This window comes from Solanum stenotomum, chromosome 2 (genome assembly GCF_019186545.1).
Source record: "Solanum stenotomum isolate F172 chromosome 2, ASM1918654v1, whole genome shotgun sequence".
NCBI lineage: Eukaryota > Viridiplantae > Streptophyta > Magnoliopsida > Solanales > Solanaceae > Solanum > Solanum stenotomum.
The window spans coordinates 27,611,215-27,634,441 of NC_064283.1; the positions used below are offsets into that span (position 1 = coordinate 27,611,215).

At 34.7% G+C, this 23,227-nt stretch overlaps 2 pseudogenes; one reads left to right on the forward strand and one right to left on the reverse strand.

Moving 5' to 3' along the window:
• Nucleotides 1-18,399: 18,399 nt before the first annotated feature.
• Nucleotides 18,400-19,951, reverse strand: LOC125855871 (bZIP transcription factor 17-like; annotated as a pseudogene).
• Nucleotides 19,952-20,585: 634 nt separating this feature from the next.
• Nucleotides 20,586-22,317, forward strand: LOC125855873 (bZIP transcription factor 17-like; annotated as a pseudogene).
• The last annotated feature ends 910 nt before the right edge of the window (nucleotides 22,318-23,227 follow it).

A 23,227-nucleotide genomic window follows, 5' to 3' on the forward strand; every position in this document is an offset into this window, starting at 1 on the left:
AAGCACTAAACTTATAGTGTGTTTGTGCTCGTCAGTATTCTCAAGGAATCGGCTTGCAAATTAACAACTATTACGTATTTCTTTCTCGGCAGCAACTAAGTCTGTTTTTCAAAATTAATGGCTATTGAAATAAATTTCTGGTAGTTAGTTAAAGGGTTGATTTTATTAGTGCAGGGAGCACTTATTATTTAGATTAAAAGAGAATTAAATTTATCTTTTCATTTTCATTTTGCTGGAAATATTTGTTATTACTTAATAGCTCAGTTGTATAAGATTGAAATATTCTTTTTGACTTTCATATTCTTTATTAAGAAAAGTCTAAGCTATTGGTATATCAACATTTCATATCCTTATTAATGATTAAAACATGACTAAGAAATTCCTTTAATGATCAATAGTCTTGTCGAGGTTTATTTAACGACAAGAAACAAGAAAAAAGTTAATTATATCCTTGAGAGGAAAAGCACCATCAAAATACTAAAAAGGAAAACACTCTTTGTAACAAAAATTGATTTAATTTTAAGAAATCCAAAATAATGATCACATTTAATAAAAAAATTTAGAAACCTCTCTCTCTTCTCCATTCTTTATTCTTTCTCCCTCTAAAATTTTCATGATTAATTTATATTTTGAGTTTTTGATTTTGATTCTTCATGGGTTTTAAGAGAACATGTAGGATCCTTCTATAAAAAAGTAGAAGAAATTGATTTTTTTTTAGTTCCTTTTAATAAGTTTGAAAATATTTATAAATATTCACTTTGATTTTGTTACTCATGAGTCCATGACTTAAAAAAAAATTAATGGATATGTTTTTTAAAAAAAATAAATTTAATTTGTTAGATATGTTCAGTAAGTCTATTGAAAAATTATTTTTACAGATAATGCATTAGTTATTGATAATTTTTATACCAAACATCCATTGAAAAAGCTTCAATAATGATAATGGTGAAAAAGGTATAGTTGTATAGATAAATAAGAAAAAAGAAAGAGAAAGAAAAAAGAAAATCATAAAAAATGGAAATTAAAAAAAAAAAATAGGCAACTCACTCTCTCAAAAATAGTGAAATACACTTTTTATGCCAACTCAGCATTTAAAGGGTTATTTATTCTATTTTAAAGTAGTTCAGGGGTAATAGAACTCCCGCGAAGGATAGGTGTGTAGTTGGAAATCCAGTAATAGGTTGAGGGGGGGAGGGGGTTATTTGGCCATTTTCTCTTTAAAAAATCGAATAATTTACACTAAAGGTATTGGTTCATCCAACTACAATGGAAATGCTTCCTGTAGAAAACACATGAACATAAGTCTTAAGAAATAAATCAATACTTATGACATACATTATCATATCTATTGGAGATAAGGTGACACTTTAATTATATTTTATAATTTTAAAAATTTCTACGAAAAAACATATGTAGTTAAAGAATTGTTATTATTAGATAGCAATAGTGTCAAATGGGGCTACATGTGCATTGCATGTGCCAGAGACTAGTATTATTAAAAGTGGAAATTAAAAAAGTTTAAAAGTTGGATTACGATTTTACCCTTGCTATAAATTAAATGTTATAAAATATTTAACTATTTAAATATTAAATTTTATCATTTTAATTAAAATATTAATTCTTTTGGAATTCCTTAGATTAATTCCTAATTGAATATCTAATTTAATAATATTTATCATCTATACTAGTAGTAGTAGTCTTAAGAAGAACTTGAAAAATTATGTACTAATTTTGTATTCCCTTTTCCATGTATATTGTAAGATTTATAAAGTCTTAAAAAGAATGTGTGCATAGTTTTTTCTTTCCTTCTTTGCTCTCTTCTTTTTTGTGTTTTCTCTCTATTAGAACTCTTAAACATTTATTAGTAAGTATTGTAATTTAGTACTCATTAAATGCATGTTTTCACAAAATTTTAATCTATAAAAATTCACACGAAATACACGTGCAACACACGTGTCCAGAATCTAGTCCGAATGATATGACTGAAAGATCTGTGGAACTAAACAACTAATGTCTGATGTAAAGTCTCTACTAACTAGAATAAAGAAGATTTATTTTTTGTCGGGACATGGCTTCTAGCTATCGCAAAACAATTAATTGTCTTGATGGAAAATTTAACTACTTACTACTTTTTGAAGTCTCCAAATGAGGAGAACTCGCCAACTACTGACTGGAAAGTTGCAACAGAAAAGTATGCAGGCAATACATGGTATGTACTGAGTATATAATGTGACACTAAGCATAATCAGCTTGGGTGGAAACAGGTAACAAGAATTTATGAGTTTTCAATTATCATAAACACTGAAATAAATGAAAGACATCTTGAAATCGGTGTATAAATATCATTTGAGAATTTACTTTCAAATACATAAAGGTGAATCTATTTCAGTATACATGAACTAAAAATGAACCTAAGATGTCATATCATTTCAAAGAAAGTCAGAGGTTTTCTAGTTATTTGCTAATGTAAGGAATTTCCAACAACATTAGTCAGTTTTTAGTAAATATAAATATAGAGTGCACACGCATAATACATATAACTCAAAGGAACATTCGTTTTCTTCTTTCGATAAATAAGGAGCGATAATGTATTATTGTAGAATCATATCACACATAGAGAAGACAACAGTTACCCTCCATTAGTTAATGATAGGTGTTTAAGTTTATACTATTACACATTGAAGCTACGTGAACAATGAGGACTATTAGTAGATCTTATGCTATCTACAAAATTGTTAATTTGTGATGTTTTTGCGACATGAACACTCCATCTTCAGGTGACTTCACCAGAGGAGCACATCCTTTAAGTAGAATCATGCAAGAATAGGTGATATACTTGACACTTAGAAAATGAGATATTTCTAAATAATCCCTTTTAATGGTTCTTTCTTAATATTATGTTTAGTTTGTACAAAAAAGTTAGTCCTTGTTTTATGGAATATGTTTTGTGATAAAGTACAATAGTGGTTAGATAGGTAAGGTCTCTACTAACTTTTGACAAGCTTATATAGCTATATGTGTATGCCTTTAGTAACATGTTATCAAACAACTTCTTGGGTACAGGCCGTCCTATGTTTACAGGAGAAAATTATCACATATGGGTGATAAATATGAAGGTTTATCTCAAATCTCTTAGTCTATGGGAAACAATTGAAAGTGAAGATTATCCTCCTCTACTTTGACCAAATCCAACAGTTGCACAACTGAAGATTTATGAGGATGTGAAGTCAAGGAAACCAAAGGCTATCACATGTCTTCATTCACACTTTCAGATGTGATTTTCACAAAAATTATGGCTTGTAGAACACCTAAAGAAGCATGAGAAAGGATAAAAGAGGAGTTCAATGGAAGTGACAGAGGGAAGGTTGTTAAACTCTTAACTCTCAAATGAGAATTTGAGATGCTAAAGATGAAAGAAGGAGATACTATGAAAGTGTATTATGCCAAACTTGTGGAGATTGTAAGCAAAATAAGTCTATTTTGTTGAACCTTTTCAGATTCAAAGGTTGAGGAAAAGATGATGATAAGCTTACCAATAAGGTTCAAGTCTACTATTTCTGCAATAGAGGAATCTTGTGATCTGAAGACTTTATCTGTAGTGGAATTGAGCGGCAAGTTGCAAGGTCAAGAACAATGATCAAGTATAAAATATGAACAAGTAGCTGAAGTGGCATTTCAAGAAAACCATAAAGATAAGCAACATGAGAAGGAAAATATAAGGATATATGAAGATAAAGTAGTAACGGGAAAAACATGGAAGGAACCTTCAAAGAAAGGAAAGTCTCAACCTTTCAACCATTGTAAAAGAATCAATCATCAAGAAAATGAGGACTATTGGTTCAAAGGAAATCCATCAATCCAATGCAGATTTTGTAGAAAAATGGGTCATATTGAGAAGAGTTGTAGGTTCAACCAGAATCAACCACAACAACGCCATGTGCAACAAGCAAATTTTACTGATGAGTCAGACTAGGAAGAAGAAAGCTTGTTTATGACTTCTCATGAAGAAAACATAACTAACACTGCCTCATTGTTCATAGACAGTGGAAGTACGAGACATATGTCACTCAATGAGCTCATGTTTCACACACTTGACAAGTCAATCACAACTAAAGTTAGGATGTGTCACGATCCAAGGGTACACCCTAGATGAAACATGGCATACTCGACCCCGAAGGGTTCTCATACAAGCCACTTAGTATATCATAACATAGATAATAGAAAAGTGTGAAACTTAAAAACATTTTTCATACAATCAAAGTCTTTATAAAATGAAGCGGAAGTCTTACTACACTTTTGTCTCAAACCATCTACAACGATACTTGAATAACTCTTGGGACACAGCCCATACAATAGTCTAACATATAAAGAAAGACATAAAAGGAATTGGTGGCTTTATCCTCGATGCTATGAGGACTCACCAAGTCTTCAACTCCTTGCTCCTATAGAAACCTATCCTCAAGAGTGGAACTCAAAATCAACAAACCCTACATTTGATAAGAATGTAGGCAAAAGTATGTGTTAGTACAAAAGTACTAAATAAGATAGTTAGCATAACATCATAAGAGCATAACATAAGGGTTAGTCAGCATAATCCATAATCCATAAGCATAAGAGACAATAACATAATCATAATCATAATCTCCAACATAGAAATAATGTAAGCATTAGTCATCATAAAGCATAGTCCATATACATAGTCAAGTCTTAGACTTTCTTATCATAAGAAAACTACTTCATAGGTAACCTCCAAGTATACTTATGCAATGCATGGATAGGATCCCATAATCCCATACATGTTAAGTATTCCCTTTGGTTATCATAATCATACTTAACATCTTAGGATCTCATCCTTAACATAATTTTCATAGACAAAGGAACCTTCACCTTTAGTCAAACATATCAAGGAAGGCACTATAGAAACAATCCAAGCTAAGCATAAAACATATAAGAGAAACACTTCATGAGTCACCTCAAGGTAAGCTTGTGCAATGCATGAAAAAGACCCCATAATCCTACCCATGCTAAGCTAGACACTTTAGGTTCTTCATTCATGTTTATCATCTTTTGTTATCATAGACAAGGGAAATAACCTCTAGTCATGCATGTATTGGAGGGACCTTTCAAGCTAAAATTCAAACTAGTCATGCTCATGTTCATAAAAGCAAGGGGAATCACCTCAAGGCATACATGTCATGGAAGGCCTATCGAGCTACAATCCACACTAGACATGTTCATATTACTCTTTACTTTTTTTTAAGACATGGGAACTCACCTCTCTATGTTTATCATAAGGGAAAATGGATATTCACCTCTCTATGTCTATCATATAGGCCAAATGGGTATTCATCTCTTACTTTACATATAAAGTCATAGGTATTCGCCTCCATAACTATTTTAAGGAAATATAGGTATTCACATCCATGCCCCCACCTACACATCATTGCATAAGGATCATAGGTATTCGCCTCCATGATCAACATAAAGGCTAATGGATATTCACCTCTTGCCTTACTATAGAAGTCACATTATAAGGGTAGTCACCACACACTTCTCATATCATGTCATGGGTAATCTCCTCATGATTATCAATTTAGGGATAAGGGGAGTCACCTCACATCCCTCTCATACAAAGGTCAATCGCCCCAAGCCTCATCACATTTCATAGTCCTTGGACATAGATTCATTTTAGGTGAGCAAACCTTTCAACCTAGAATCATTCTATGTGAGAGAGCCTTTCATATCATATCATATTCATGCATAATACCATATCTAGAATTATACATTCGGCATAGATATCATCATGACTCAAGTGATTCTATCACTTCATACATTCAACTATTCATAAGGTAGATTAGATGAATAAAGTCTTACCACAACCATTCTATCTAATAGTCTACCCTTATCATATAAGCTTCACTTTTGGAGCCTTATCATACATAATCCATCATATTGGCTTTACTCTCAAAACCCTAGTGATCAACATTCATGACTACAAGCCTTACTTTCAAAGCTTTATTTCTTACAACCATCATACATACCTAGAATTCAAGGCATTCTAATCACAATCATCATTATCTAGTGATTCTAGTCATAAATCATCATAAAGGTTCAACTTCAAGCTTTACTAGTCATGATTCATCATATATACTATAATCTAATTCAATTTATGTCTACATGTTTCTATTCTTGAACAATTAAACTTATAACATCAATTCTAGAAAATCATCTCTAAGTCTTCTATCTCCCTCTTTATGGCACAAACCCACATTACTTCAATCTCATCAATTAACTAGGGTTAGCCATGGAAAACACCTAATATCATCATAATAACATAATTCAATACTAACTCAATCATACACAAGTACTATTCACTCAATTGGAATCATACTCAACACTACCCACATTATAGGAAGAAACCCTAGCTAGAATTGAGGTTCATCTTCACAATTCAGGGAAATCTAGGGGGATCCATGGATGGAAGAATCCATGGATGAATAAGCTATCATACCTTGATTATAAAGACCTCACCAAGGTTGCATCAATGAAGGAATTTACCCTAACTTGCTTCTCTTCTTCTTCTTCTTCTTCTTCCTCTTCTTCTTCTTCTTCTTCTTCTTCTTCTTCTTCTTCTTCTTTGCTTCCTAAAGAGAGAATTTCTTGGAGGGAATTTAGGTTCTTTGGTTGAATTGAAATAATGATTTATAATCATCTAATTAAGGGTGTATTAGCATTATATAGGTGGCCTAATTACTATGAAAATTACCCTACTTAATAATTAATTCTAGAACCTTCCCTTAACCCCTAAGTTAAACCGCCTTAAGACCAACTTGTTCCAACCCATGAGACCCCAACCCACGGGCCGTGTTGGTCCTCTGTGGGTGGTGTTCTGCAGGTCCACTATTGGGGTATTGATCGACGACCTTCCCACGGGGCGTGAGTCCTCTCGTGGGTCAATAACTTGGGGCAGATTTGGGGTTGCTAGGGTCCTCCTCAAGGACCCTTCGTTGGTCCTTGGGGAGTCGTACCTTGACGTAACCCCTCATTCTAAGTACGGGAAGTTATTTCTACAACTCTAACCCCCACGTAAAACTCTAGAACCCTTGCGTAAAGCCCTAATTTAGCTTACTAGTTCTCAGGTGTTACAATATCTCCCCTTGGGAACATTCTTCCTCAAATGACACTCTAGGTACTTCTTAAGGTCACAACTCTAGACTAGCAACCCATCATGCATGCAATACATCTAAATTCACATAAACAAAGGAGGAAAATTTCAATTCCAAGCTAAACATATTCAATGCAACACAAGGGAGTAAAAACTACATCTAACAACCAAAAATGCATGAAATTCTATATCTACTCATATTCAAGGAGGAACTACCATCTCCTAGCTAAAACATGCTCAACATACACTCGTGGAGCCTAAATACAATTTACTCTCAAAAAGCATTTATTCAAGAGGAATCTTTCAATCCCAAACTAAGGCATGCTCATTAATTTATTTCATGAAGTTATACAAGCAACTCTACTCAATGCACTACAACATGAGATAAAACAATGCACATAAGTCATTTCTATCAAGACCTAAACTTTTTCATGAACATACATATAAAGAAATAATGTCCACACATAAACACACAATGGCCTTGCTATCTAGGCACATCACCCCTCCCCTTGGGAGTAAGCCTACACAACTCTTCTAAACATCATCTATAACATAAAAGCAGCAATGAAGCTCATTCATACTAAAGACAAGATCAAAGTCTATCATATCAAATCTATCAAGTCATAAATGATAAGAAACACTGGAATCTAGATAAAGCTTAAAACGCATACCGATAGCAACATAAGGAGGTCACGCTTATCATCTCTAGATTGGAGAGCTTAAGATCTATTCTTCTTTGGAGCACTCCCTCCCAAACAAATTGCACCGGAGGAAGGGTAGGGTTGGGACCTACGCCAAGTATCTCCTTCATTCTAGCAACTTTAGGGCAATGCCTTATCTTGTGGCCCAACTCACCACACCTAAAACAAACATTAGAACCCACTAGGCATTCAACCTCTATCACACATACTACACCCTAGAAATAAAACCCCACTACTATCTCTTTGTGGCTTAAGGCTAGGCACCCCTTTTTGGTTAAACTTATGAGTGGTTGAGGGACTTTGCCCGAGGAACTTCTGTCTAAACCTAGGGCGGCCTTGTTCATCAGACTCATCATTAAAAGACTTATCATCATCCAATATAGACCTCTTTTTCTCCCTAGATTCTTCCTTGAGTTTTGACTCCTCAATTTGTTGGGCGAAAACCATAAGACGTGAGATATCCATATCACAACAAGCATTATCGTACGACATTCTTTTGCTACTAAGTCGGACACTCCCATCATAAACTTATTCATCCTAACCCTTGAATCCTCCACTAAAGTTGGAGCATACTTAGAGAGTTGAGTAAACTTTAGAGATTGCTCTTGAACACTAATACCTCCTTGACGGAGGTTAATAAACTCTTGCATTTTAGACTCCCTCAATTCTAAGGGAAAGAACCTATCAAGGAATGCATTCTTAAACACCTCCCACTCTATTTGACCCGCTCCTACCGGTTTGTTCTCTTTCTATTGACCATACCATATTTGTGCTACCCCTCTCAATTGGTAAGCGGCTAACCCTGCTTTCTGTACCAAAATCACCCTCATGATATCAAGCACCTTATAAACCTCATCTATAAACTCCTTAGGGTCCTCTTCCACTTTGGAGCCATAAAACTCCGGGGGTTTCATCTTAATAAACTCCCTCACACTTGAAGCCGCGAAATTTACATTAGGATTCACCGAAGCAGCCACTTCCCTATGAGTAACATTCTCAACTAGAGGATCAACCGGAGCTTGAGGAGGATCTTGGGGAGGAACCTCATGATCCACATTTTCTTCCTCATTTCTCCTAGCATTTGCCCTTGTATTGGCCATACCCTGAAAACCAACAGGCATGGATTAGAAGGACCTAATAGAGCCAAACTTTGTGGCACCACTTAGAGAATGAAGAACTGAAGTTTCCTAAACATTCAATAGCCTCCTATTCATAAATGTGGCACACTTCACATTTATTAACAAGGATCTACTAGACATGGTTTGAGACAATCGTAGAACCATTCTAAACCTTGTGCTCTGATTACCAAGTTTGTCACAAGCAAGGAGTACACTCTAGATGTAACATGGCGTACTCGACCCCGAAGGGGTCTCATACAAGCTACTTAGAATATCATAACATAAGATAATACAAAAGTGCGGAATTTAAGAACATTTTTCATACAATCAAAGTCTTTATAAAATGAAACGGAAGTCTTACTACACTTTTGTCTCAGACCATCTACAACAATACTTCAATAACTCTTGGGACACAACCCATACAATAGTCTAACATATAAAACAAGACACAAAAGGAAATGGTGGTTTTATCCTCGATGCTATGAGAACTCACCAACTCTTCAACTCTTTGCTCCTCTAGAAACCTATCCTCAAGAATGGAAATAAAATCATCGAACCCTACATTTGATGAGAATGTAGGTAAAAGTATGTGTTAGTACAAAAGTACTAAATATGATAGCTAGAATAACCTCATAAGAGTATAACACAAGGATTAGTCAACATAAGACATAATCCATAAGCATAAGAGATAACAACATAATCATAAGTATAATCTCCAACATAGACATAATTTAAGCATTAGTCATCATAAAGCATAGTCCACATACATAGTCAAGTCTTAGACTTTCATATCATAAGAAAACTACTTCATAAGTAACCTCCAAGTATACTTGCGCAATGCATGGATAGGATCTTATAATCCCATACATGCTAAGTATTCCCTTTGGTCATCATAATCATACTTATCATCTTAGGAACTCATCCTTAGCATAATTCTCATAGATAATGGAACACTCAATTATCAAACATATTAAGAAAGACACTATAGCAACAATCAAAGCTAAGCATACAATATATAAGAGAAACACTTCATGAGTCACCTCAAGGAAAGCTTGTGCAATGCATGAACAAGACCCCATAATCTTACCCATGCTAAACTAGACACTTTAGGTTCTTCATTCATGTTTAGCATATCTTGTTCTCATAGACAAGGGAAATCACCTCTATTCATGCATGTATTGGAGGGGCCTTTCAAGCTACAATCCAAACTAGTCATGCTCATGTTCATAAAAGCAAGGGGAATCACCTCAAGGCATACATCTCATGGAAGAATTATCAAGCTACAACCCACATTAGACATGTTTAGATTACTCTGTACTTGTTTTTAAGACATGGGAACTCACCTCTCCATGTCTATCAATAAGGGCCAATGGATATTCACCTCTCTATGTCTATCATATAGGCCAATCCTCGTACTTTACATGTATAGTCATAGGTATTCGCCTCCATAACTATTTTAAGGAAACACAGGTATTCGCATTCATGCCCCACCATTATTTGATGTAGGTATTAGCCTCCACATCATTACATAAGGATCATAGGTATTCGCCTCCATGATCAACATAAAGGCTAATGGGTATTCACCTCTCTCCTTACTATAGAAGTCACATTTTAAGGGTAGTCACCACATACTTCTTATATCATGTCATGGGTAATCTCCTCATGATTATCAATTTAGGGATAAGGGGAGTCACCTTATATCCCTCTCATACAAAGGTCTTTAGGGGAATCACCACAAGCCTCATCATTTTTCATTGTCCTTGGACTTGGATTCATTTTAGATTCATATTTGTGCATAATTCCATATCTAGAATTCTACATTAGACATGGATATCATCATTACTCAAGCGATTCTATCACTTCATACATTCAAACATCCGTAAGGTAGATTAGGTAAGTAAAGTTTTACCATAATCCTTCTATCTAATAGTCTACCCTTATCATATAAGTTTCACTCTTAGAGCCTTATCATACATAATCCATCATATTGGCTTTAGTCTCAAAACCCTAGTGATCAACATTCATGACTACAACCCTTACTCTCAAAGCTTTACTTCTTACAATTATCATACATACCTAGATTTCAAGGCATTCTAATCACATTCTTCATTATCAAGTGATTCTAGTCATAAATCATCATAAAGGTTCAACTTCAAGCTTTAATAGTCATGATTCATCATATTTACTATAATCTAATTCAACTCATGTCTACATGTTTCTATTCTTGAACAATTAATACTCATAACATCAATTCTAGAAGATCATCTCTAAGTCTTCAATTTCCCTCTTTAGGGCACAAACCCACATTACTTCAATCTCATCAATTAACTAGGTTTAGCCATGAAAAACACATAATATCATCATAATAACATAATTCAATACTAAATCAATCATAAAAAAGTACTATCCATTCAATTGGAATCATACTCAACATTACCCACAATATAGGAAGAAACCCTAGCTAGAATTGGGGTTCACCTTCACAATTGGGGGAAATATATGGGGCTCCATGGATGGAAGAATCTAGGATGAATAATCTATAATACCTTGATTATAAATTCCTCACCAATATTGCATCACTAGAGCAATTTACCCTAACTTGCTTCTCTTCTTCTTCTTCTTCTTCTTCTTCTTCTTCTTCTTCTTCTTCTTTGCTTCCTAGAGAGAGAATTTCTTGGAGGGAATTTGGATTCTTTGGGTAAATTGAAATAAGGGTCTATTAGCTTTATATATATTGTCTAATTACTAATAAAATGACCCTACTTAATAACTAATCAATGCTAGAACCTTTCCTTAACCCCTAACTTAAACCGCCTTAAGACCAACCTGCTCCAACCCATGGGCCGTGCTGGTCCTCCGTGGGTGGTGGTCTGCAGGTCCACTATTGGGGTCTTGACCCATTACCCTCCCCATGGGGCATCGGTGGACCCACGAGGTGTGAGTCCCCTCGTGGGTCACTACCTCGAGGCAGATTGGGGGTTGTTTTGCTAAGGTCCTCCTCAAGGACCCTTGGTTGGTCCTTGGGGAGTTGTACCTTAATGTTTAACCCATAAACCCCTCATTCAAAGTATGGGAAGTCATTTCTACAACTCTAACCCCCACATAAAGCTCTAGAACCCTTACGTAAAGCCCTAGTTTAGCTTACTAGTTCCTGGGTGTTACTTGATGGGAAATTGTGAAACAATAGGTGCACTTGGAAAGGGTTCAGTTTCCTTTTAAACTACACAAGGTAATAAATCTATACATGATATGTTGTATGTTCCTTGTTTATCATGTAACTTGTTAAGTGTGATTCAAATGATGTCTAAAGGATAGTCCTTGTTTTTAAGGGCAAACATTGTTTGGTTTTTGACTATGAAGATAGTTTGATTTTTAATGTAGAAATGATGGATAAAACATTTCCTTTAGAAAAGATGTTTGATAGTGCAAATTTTACAATTACGGATGAGTCATAATTGTGGGACAAAAGATATGGGCGTTTTTAACTATACTCCTTTAAAGTTTATATATGAAAATGATTGACTAAACAATTACTTGAGATCTCACTATCAAAAAAAAATTGTGAGTCATGTCAGATAAGTAAGGTACACAGGAAAACACTTTTGTAACACCTCAGAAATTGAAAGTTGAGTTTGAATGGAAAAGTTTCATTTTGGCACTAATGCACTGATCTATGAGTCCGACCTACGGACTGTAAGATGTCCTATGGGCCGTAGGAATGAAGTTGTAGGTCTTGGTTTGAGATTTGGAAAAATGTCAAGTCCCAATAAGTTGAACTATGAAAGAACAGATAGATCGTAGGTAAGTCTACGGGTCGTAGGAAGTGCGCATAGGGTGATTCAGAGAATTGATTTGAGACCTCATGTCTAGAAAGGATTTGAAGAGTAGTACTGTAGTCTATGGGTTGTAGGTGGGATCCATATAAGTGATCTAGACTTGGTTAAATATGTGCTTGAACTTGGGTTCTCCGAGTTAGTTGTATGATAAGAAATTTTGAGTCCTAGTAAATGATTCTATGACTGACCAGGACAGCCCGTAGGTCAAAGTCGTAGGGTCTTTCGATAGTTTTTAATTAAGGGTTTTTTTGTCTTTTCCTATCTAATTAAACCTGCAACTATGTCATTTTAGCCCTATAACTATCACTATAACCATTTTTACTCATTAGACTAATCCTAAATCTTCTCATTCACTCAATTATCTCAAATCCCTCAAGTCTTCTTCTCCGAAATCCTCTAAAGAGCTTTCAAGGTGAAAGTTAGGGTTTCAATATTCAAGGTCTCATCCTTCTTGCATTCTTAGGGCTTTGATTATCAAGGTATGTGGAAAATCACCAATCGATTCCTTTCATCCATTGGGTCCTAAAGAAAACTCTAAATCTCCAATTCAATTTCACTCAATTATCTAGTGTATTAGGTTATTCTTCATAAGTACTATTTATTATGATTCAATTGATGTTATTTGATCATATTATGCATGATTCAATCCAATCATATGTTTTTCAATTGATTTCATATGGACCTATACTTCATACTTGATTTTCACTATGAACTTATGAAAAATGCTTATGAACTTATGAATTATGATTATGAATCTATGCATGTTTAATAAAAGGGATGATTTATAAACTATGAATGCTTTTAAGATAAGTATCAATGATTTGTGAAAGATTTTCTCAGAATTTAAAGGAATCATGATTTAGATACTTAGAAAGGTAAGTGTGTATTATAAAGAAGTTCATGGAATCATGGTTTTGAAGGAGCTACTCCATTATGAACTTGTGATTGGATTAATAGTCTTTATTGTTGCCTTTCCAATATTTTTAAATGATTATGATTATGTCTTTTCCGTGGGGATATACTTAGCACCGAGAGGACTTTGAAATTGAGACTCTCTTGTTAGTAGAGGTCGAGTCTCTGGAAGCAATATCCTTGTCCCTTAACTATGTGACCTCGTAGGATTGTCTTAAATGACACTTAAGCAAAGAATGAATGAGACGGAGTTCTAGCTTGGCAAGTAGATTCCCCTTTTCTGTGTGAGGGTCAAACCAGATTCCATGTTACAGCTCACATAGTCTTATTGTTGGTTAATGGTAAACATTCCACAAATGAACTATGTTACTATCAAAGGTTTTATGGAAGTTTCTCAAATGGTTTTAAGTATGCATTGACCTTGTATATGATTTATGATTTCTTTATAAAGGTTTTTATCACGTTTTACTTGGTCTCGCATATCATGTTTATGGTTTTGTACATTTCCCCATACCTAGTACATTCACCGTACTAATGCATATTTATGCCTATATTGTATCAAAATATAGGGCTTGATGTTCCTCTTCCCTGGTGTGCTTAGATGGAGATTACTCAGCTTAATCACTTGGATTGGTGAGTCATCATGGTTCGAGGGCAAAGCCATAGATACTTTCATTGCTTTTATGGTCTTTCAGTTTCAGACTTGTACGTGGTGTATGGGTTACATCCTAACCACTCATATGATGTTAGAAAGGCTTATGTCAGACTTAATAGCTTTTGCATTTTTTCAGATGTACTGTGTTGATATCCTTTATGCCATTCTATGATTTGAGACTTATATTGATTATATCTCTTAAATTGTAATTCATTACGTCATACTTATTTCAAGTGGCTTGCTTAGGATCTCTCGGGATCATATTTCTCATGTTGCGTTTGGGTTGTACTTTGGGTCGTCACAATTTCCTAAAAGTGCTACCTAGAGGGCAACAGAAAACTTGAAATAGTTCACACAGATGTGTGTGGACCTATGCAAACATCATCTTGGGACCAAATAAATATTTTGTGTTCTTTATTGATGACTTGGGTGTATTTTTTGAGTAACAAGACTCAAGTATTTTCACTTTTTTAAGTAATTTAAACCTTTTGTCGAAAGAAAAAGTGGTTTTAAAATGAAAGTCTTTGAGGTTGAGGAATGGTGGTGAATACACTTCAAATTAGTTCAATAAGTATTGTGAAGATTTGAAAATTAATCACAAGTGGACTGTAAGCTATTTACTCGGGAAAAAATGGAGTCTTAGAGAGGAAGAACAGGATTGTTGTTGAAATCACTAGATGTTTGTTGCTTGAAAAGAAACTACCGCAAAGCTTTTGGGCAGACGTTTCTTTTACTCCAGTGTATTTGTTAAGTAGGCCGACAACTAAAGTTGTGGATGGAAAAACTCCTATTGAGGCATGGAGTGGAATAAGACCATATGTGAAGCACTTCAAAATCTTTGGTTCGATTTGTTATTCTTATGTTCCTTCGGTCAAAAGAAGCAACCTTGAACTGAAAGTGAATTAGGGATTTTTATTGGTTATTCATCGCAAGCCAACGGTTATAGATTATTCAACTTCCAAACAAAAAGTATTTCAGTTAGAAGAGATGTTCTAGTGGATGAGCATGCTTATTGGAACTAGGATAAGGAGCAAATTGAAAAAGATAATGCATGTTTTTAGACGTGTGTCTGGTGCCAGAAATCCAATCATTTGTCTCTGAAAATCCAAAAGAAGTTGAAGAATCAAATGGGTAATCCTCACTTGATTCGCCAATTTTGAAGACAAGGTTCTTTTTTGAGATATATCAAAGATTTAATATTGCAGTCTCAGAACCAAATAGCTATCAAGAAGCATCAAGACATGAAATTTGGATTGAAGTTATAAAAGAGGATATTTGTATGATTAAGAAGAATGATACTTGGAAGGTGGTTGATAAACCCAAAGTCAAAAATTGTTACAAATAAAAGGAAGAAGATCTTCAAGTCTACAAGGTGTAAACAGTAGGAAATCATTGTTGTAAATTTCTATAGAAATTTAATGATGGAGGCTGAAGTTTTCTTGGGTTCTATATAATTCTCTAGATGTTTCATTACATAAGGTTTATACATAAATAAAGTGAGATTTACAATCACATAATAAACAAAATATCTCACACTAAACTATGCACAAATGTGGCTCACTAACCACCGCTCATTTTAAATCAAAAGACTGGTCTACTACAAAAATATCTAGAATCTAAGAGTTTCTAGAGAAATCATAATTTCCTAACAAAACTGTAATAGGGTGAAGTGGATTTATAGAACCAAAATTAATCTAGATACCTCAGTTTATAAATACAAAGCAATGTTTGTTATGAAAGGTTACTTGCAAATTGGAGGTTCGGATTATGGAGAAACATTTGCACCTGTTGCACGACATGATACAATAAGGCTATTTTTTTTTTGGCAGCTCAATCAAATTGAAAGTTGTATCATCTGGATGTGAAATCGGCATTCTTCAATGGACAGTTGTAGGAGGAGATTTATGTCGACCAACCAGAAGGCTTTTGTTCCAGGAATGGAGGAATAAGTGTACAAGCTTCATAAGCCATTATGTGGATTTAACCAAGCTACTCAAGCCTAGTACAGTAAGATTGATGCTCATCTCATTTATTGTGGCTTTAAAAGAAGGGAAAATGAAGCCACTCTATATGTGAAGAAGGCTACAGGAGGAGATGTTCTTGTGGTGTCACTCTATGTTGATGATCTTCTGTTAACGGGAAGCAATAATTCTATGGTGAATCACTTCAAGCAAGATATGAAGACCAAATTTGAAATGTCCTATTTGGGTTAAATGAGTTACTTTGTAGGAATGAAGATCCATCATGATACTTATGGAATCTTAATTTCTCAGAGAATATATGCAGGGGATATCTTAAAAGGTTCAAGATGGAGAGGTGCAAGCCTGTACCAACCCCACTGGTTCACAATGATAAGATTTCAAAGTTTGAAGGAGGTGTAGGGCTGATCCAACAGTTTATAGAAGTCTAATTGGTAGTTTGTTGTATTTAATAGCAATAAGTCCTGATCTCATGTTAGCAACAAGTCTTCTGTCGAGGTTTATGCTAGCTCTGATTCCAGATCATCTTGGTGTTGCTAAACAAATGTTGAGATATATGAATGGAACTGTTGATTATATTATTTGGTTTTAAAAGGAAGAGCAAGGGCAAATGATGGTTTATTCAGATAGTGATTGGGAAAGAAGCATTAATGATATGAAAAACACATCTCGATATGCTTTTACACTTTGTTCGGGCCTGTTCTCATGGAATTCAAAGAAACAAAAAGTGGTAGCTTAATCTTCTACTGAAGCAAAATACATTGATGTTGTTGGAGAAACTAATCAAGCTCTACGGTGAAGTAAGATTCTGAGTGATCTAGACCAAAATCTTATTGAATCTACTGTCATTAAGGTTGACAACAACTCAGCAATATCTATGGCCAAAAAACCAATTCAACATGGTAGTAGCAAGCATATAAAAGTGAAGTTTCTTGCTATCAAACAAGAAGAGAAGGAGAGGAAGTTACACTTGTTCATTGCAGCTTAGATCAGCAGATTGTAGACATTATGACAAAGGCTCTTCCTAAGAGAAAATTTGAAGTTCTAAGGGCTAAGTTGGCAGTATCCAAGATAAATCAAGGAGGAATATTAGAAAATGAGATATTTCTAGATAGTCTTTTGTTTAATGGTTCTTTTTTCAATATTATGTGTAGTTTGTAAAGGAAAGGTAGTCCTTATTTTATGAATGTCTTATAAGAACATACACTAGTGATTAGCTATATATGGTCTCTACTAACTTTTGAAAAGCATGTGTGTATGCCTTTTGTAATATGTAATATGAATGAAAAATGTTTTTGTTGAACCTTCTTTTTTTTCTCTGAAGTTTCAAATACTAACAATACCATCACCATCCGCATCACCCATCTCTCTTGGATCAACCTGAACATATACTACCATAGAAGAAAGTGACTTGGTCCCACTGAAATTCTCTTCCTTTGCAGTGTTCTTTACTAAGTATGTCAAAATACATCTATTTTTCTTATTTATAATTGGCTATTATGATCAATATATTGTTTTATTTTCTACAATTAATGTAGGAGCTAAAAATATGTTTGTAAAAAATGAAAAAAATTAATCATAATTGTATTTCAGATAAAATATCAATTTTATTTGTATTTAATTTCACAACTCGAGGATATCAGTTTAACAATTAAAATGTGTATTAAGTTTGGATAAATAAAGATCATCAAGCCTCTTAAATGTTAGAAAATTTTTATGAACAACTATATGGGACCATTATGATTTTGTACTTCTTGCTTACCTGTTAGGATAGTACTTTTGATTTAAAAGCACTCAAATAGGTATAAATCCTTAACTAGAAAGATTCCTTTATATAAGAAATACTACTCATTGAACTATAGATGATGACATTCTAGGTGTGAAATACAGAGGCGTTGTTAAAATAAATAGTCATTTTTATAATATTTACTCAAAAATGACTATTGTAGTTGGCAATTCCTGCCTCCATTTTTCTTATGAGCACTTCCATGAGACGTCATGGCTTTTCTCACTTGCCAACACAGACTGAATTATCAGTTCCCCTCAATCTTAACAAGTGTATCATTCCTAGGGACATGAAAAGAGGCTGCCATAGGATCACTAGCTAAACCCACGTAAACAAACACATCTAAAGACTTATTGGTATGTTGCTGATTGCTTTCACCCTAACCTCCCCGGCCACAAAGTGAACTATGATCTATTCCACCGTATTTCCCAGAATAACTAGTCCTATTCACAAGCCTGTCAATATTCAAAACTATTCCATGATGTTTTGCAAAAAATTCACTCACAAGAATCCCCACTCATAAATGGTTCCCTTATATCTCCATAACTCATTTTCAATAAAGGAACCAACCCACCAAAGAGAAATGTGAAGAACAACACACCAAGGAAGCTAAAACTAGAAACCTTCTTTGTTTTCACCTAACTCTTCTTTTTCTCCACCTTCTAGCTACTTTTTGGCACGGGTGCTGCTGCTTGTGGTTTCAACTTTGGAATGGGAACCAATGACACTTGTGATCCTTGTGGCTTCATCATTTAAGGTTGTATAATAACATTCATAAGAGGAGGACGAGGACACATCCTGGGGGTGGCGACACTTGTGAAGGTACGCCAGTTGCTCCAAGTTGTGCGTTTAGAGTTACATTTTCCGCCATTTCATAGGATATCTTTGCATTCAAATGTTGAATGAAGTATGATAATTGTATACAAGAATTCCTCAACATAATGCTTTATTAACTGCCTTGACAAGTGAACACTTTTCCTATTTATAATTAATCTAGCCATCCTCTTTTTATCCTCGTCATTATTAACAATGTCACTCCAGAAAAATATAGTGAATTTTTGGTGTTTGCTTACATTATTTGAGTCTTCACTACCATTTTTCCTCTTCAACAAATAGCTACAGTTACTTACATTAGCGTTGAGCTTATGTTCTACAACTCCACCTTTTACTGAATTACTTCCTAAATTCGCAGAAGAATGTACCAATTTGTTCGAACTTGACAGATTATTCAGCCCTTTTGTGAGATTGGAACCACAATTCGGAGATGGCACATTCAAGTACCGGGAGACATCGGTAGAAACCTAATGCAACGACGGAGGCACTTCATCCAAAAATCCTAAGCTGCTCCAACTATGAAGTAGCCCCAAAGATGACATTTCCATAACCATCACACCTCCCACTGCCTGATTGCCGACAAAATTGCTCATTTCCTCCAACATCAACTTAACATTTCTAGCAGAATCGCTAAAATTTCCAATCAATTCATTCCCACGTGGACGTACGCAATAAAAACCCATCTAGACCAGGTTCGAGCCCGAGGCTTCCCCGAGACGTTCTCCCCAGGCTGACATAAATGTTTTAGAAGCATCATCAAAACTACTCATCAGCTGACTCCCAGGTTGACCAAAGCTATTTGGGTCCATTTGATCTGATTTCAAACTCGACTTTGACCCAAGACAGTCAGGCAGGTAATTAGACATTTGAAATGCATCATCATCGATAGGATTTGGAAAAATATCATCAAATGATGCATAAAAAATAATGTCATCAATTGAGAAATCAAAGTTCAAAAATTTCATAGAAAATTATCGACGTTTTTTTCATATGTTGCGGTCATATGTAGGACATAAGAAGTATGTTGCGGTCATGTGTAGGACGTAAAAAGTATGTTGCAGTCATGTGTAGGACGTAAAGAGTATGTTGCGGTCATGTGTAGGACGTTTTCTAAAATTCAACTTTCTTTCTTAATAACCTGTTAGACTAGTGCTCTTGATTTAACTAGAAAGATTCATTTTTATAAGATATACTAGTCATTGAACTCTAGATTATGACCTTCCAAGTGTGAAATATAGAGGCATAGTGAAAATAAATAGAATTAAATGGTTCTTGGATCACATATTTACAACCCTTACTTCATTGAAAAATAGCAATCTTTCCTCATAGTTTGATCATTTAAAAGAGGATTATTTTGTTCATACATGCGCTTATTGGTAAAATACATATACCAACTAATGAAACAACCTTACAAATTTATTTTTTGAAACTTTAAGAATCTTAATTTTTATTTCTAAGATATGATATCTACAAATTCTAACAGATCAATCTATACAATCCCAAAAATAAAACTATAAAAAAAAAGTAAATGACAGTTTCCTCTCTATTCCTACTCCGTCTCTCGCTAAATTTGTGGTCAATTGCTAAAAAAATTTGGACCATACTTTTTATGCCGTACACATGACCGCAACATGTCAAGAAAATATTGAGGATTTTCCTATGAAATTTTTAACGTTGATTTCTCAACTGATGACATCATTTTTGATGCATCATTCAATGATATTTTTCTAAACCCTACCTATAATGATGCGTTTCAAATGCCTAGATACCTGCCTGACTATCTCGGGTCGGAGCCGAGTTTGGACTCGAGTCAGATGGACCCAAATAGCTTTGGTCAATCGATAAGGAGTGTTGATGATGCTTCTGGAACTATCAAGTCAACCTCAGGAGATTTTCAAGGGGAAGCTATGGGATCAAACCTACTCCAGATGGACCCTAATTGTTTTAGTCAACCTTGGAATGAATTGATAAGGAATTTTATCAATTCTTCTAGAAATTTCAAGTTGATGTCGGGGGAAATGAGCAATTTTTCTAGCAATCAGGAAGCGGGAATTGAGATGGTTAAGGACATGTCATCGTCGGGGCTACTTCATAGTTGGAGCAGCTCAGGAGTTTTGGATGAAGTGTCTGTGTTGTTGCACCAGGTTTCTACCGATGGCTCCAGGTACTTGAACATGCCATCTCCGAATTGTGGTTCCATCTCTCAAAAGGGTTGAATAATCTATCAAATTCTAACAGATTGCTGCATTATTCCCCGAAGTTAGGAAGTAACTCAGTAAAAGGTGGAGTTGTAGAACAGAAACTCAATGCTAATATAAGTAATTGTAGCTATTTGTTGAAAAGACAAAAGCATAGTAAATACTCGAACAATGTGAACAAACACCAAAAATCAACTATATTTTCCTTGAGTGACAATGCTAATAATGATGAGGACAAAAAGAATATGGGCTAGAAAAATTAGGAACAGGGAAAGTTCTCACTTGTCAAGGAAAAGAAAAAAGCATTATGTTGAGGAGTTAGAATACTTCATTCACCAATTCAACATTTGAATGTGAAGATATCCTATGAAATAGAGGAAAATGTAACTCTAAAGGCACAACTTAGAGGTACTGGTGTACCTCCTCAAGTGCAGCCACCCCCCGGGATGTATTCCCATCCTCCATGGATGTCATAAACACCATATTATATGATGAAGCGACGAGGATCACAAGTGCCATTGGTTTTCATTCCAAAGTTTAAACCACATGCAGTAGTGCCCCCCCCCCCCAAAAAAAGTAGCAAGAAAGTGCAGAAAAACAAGAGTGAGGTGAAACCAAAGAAGGTTGCTAGTGTTAGCTACCTTGGTGTGTTGTTCTCCATGCTTCTCTTTGTTGGGTTGGTTTGAAAGTGATATATGGAGGTATGAGGCAACCATTTATGAGTGGAGCTTCTTGTGAGTGGATATTTTGAAAAACATCATGGAAGAGTTTTGACTATTGACGGGCCTGTGAATGGGACTGGTCATTCTGGGAAATATGGTGGAAAAGATCATAGCTTACATTGTGGCCCAGGAGGTCAGGGTGAAAGCAATCAACAAAATACCAATAAAGGTGTAGATGAGTGTGTTAACGTAAGCAATAGTAGTGATCCTCTGGCAGCCTCTTTGTACATCCTAAGGAATAATAAACTTGTTTAGATTGACGGGAACTCGACAATCCTAGGAGATTTAGACCCTGCTGACCCAGGAATCCATCCTCGCCTTTCTCGAAGTCTTTCAGTGGGACAAAAAAACTTTGTTTTGATGAACATGATAAAGATTCATGTGAACAACACAAGCCCTTACAAACATTAGTTTAAGTGCTCAATTTTTTATCACCAAGGACTTGTGTTGTTCAAAGGAACCTTTATCATGTTTATCAAAACAAAGTTTTGTATGTAATCCATCATAGAGGGAAAAATCTTACCAATTTGAAAGAGAGATGACTCTGTTAGCCGAACATAGAAGAAAAATAGAAATTACAATCCTAAAAATAATTGGAAAACTTACCTGGGAAAATTAAAGCTTGGAACATCGGTGAATTAAGTGTAGAATGATGGGTAAGAATTCGAAATCAGCACAACTGGAAAATCTACTCATCACATTTGAAAACAGAGAAGTCACCTCAAATATCAGCCCTAACAACAAAACGGGAAAGAAAATCTTTATAACAAAAGGGGAAAAAACTTTATATATACAAACACAGTAGAGGGAGAAATCTTATACCAATCAAATCCATTGACAAATAGGGATTAGAGAGATATCTGTTGGACATTTGATTTGTGCCCTTTTGAATCAAAAATTGAGGAGTAAAAAATTTGACTTGATATAAGAATAAAAAAATTTTCTTTCTAAAATCCAATTATCCACAATTTAAAAAAGAAGCAAACTTTACCAAGCACATTTTCACAAGTTACAATTATATTGTTATAATTTTTCAGATCAGAAGTTAATAATTTACTTTTTATATGGTTTATTTTGAATTCACTTTGACTGTAGCCTTTAAGCGAATAGTTAAATTTAATATCATGAACGTTGAAGTTTCAATGAAAGTATTTTGTATTCAAGTGGATTTTACGAACTTTTTGAAGATTCCTATTCATTTAACGTTTACAAGTTTTAGCTTATCACACAGGTAAGTGAAAATATATTTGATCTCTTTTTCAATCACTATATATTTGTAAAAGAAAAATGAAAAAAAATTGTAAAAATGAAAGATTCGGGT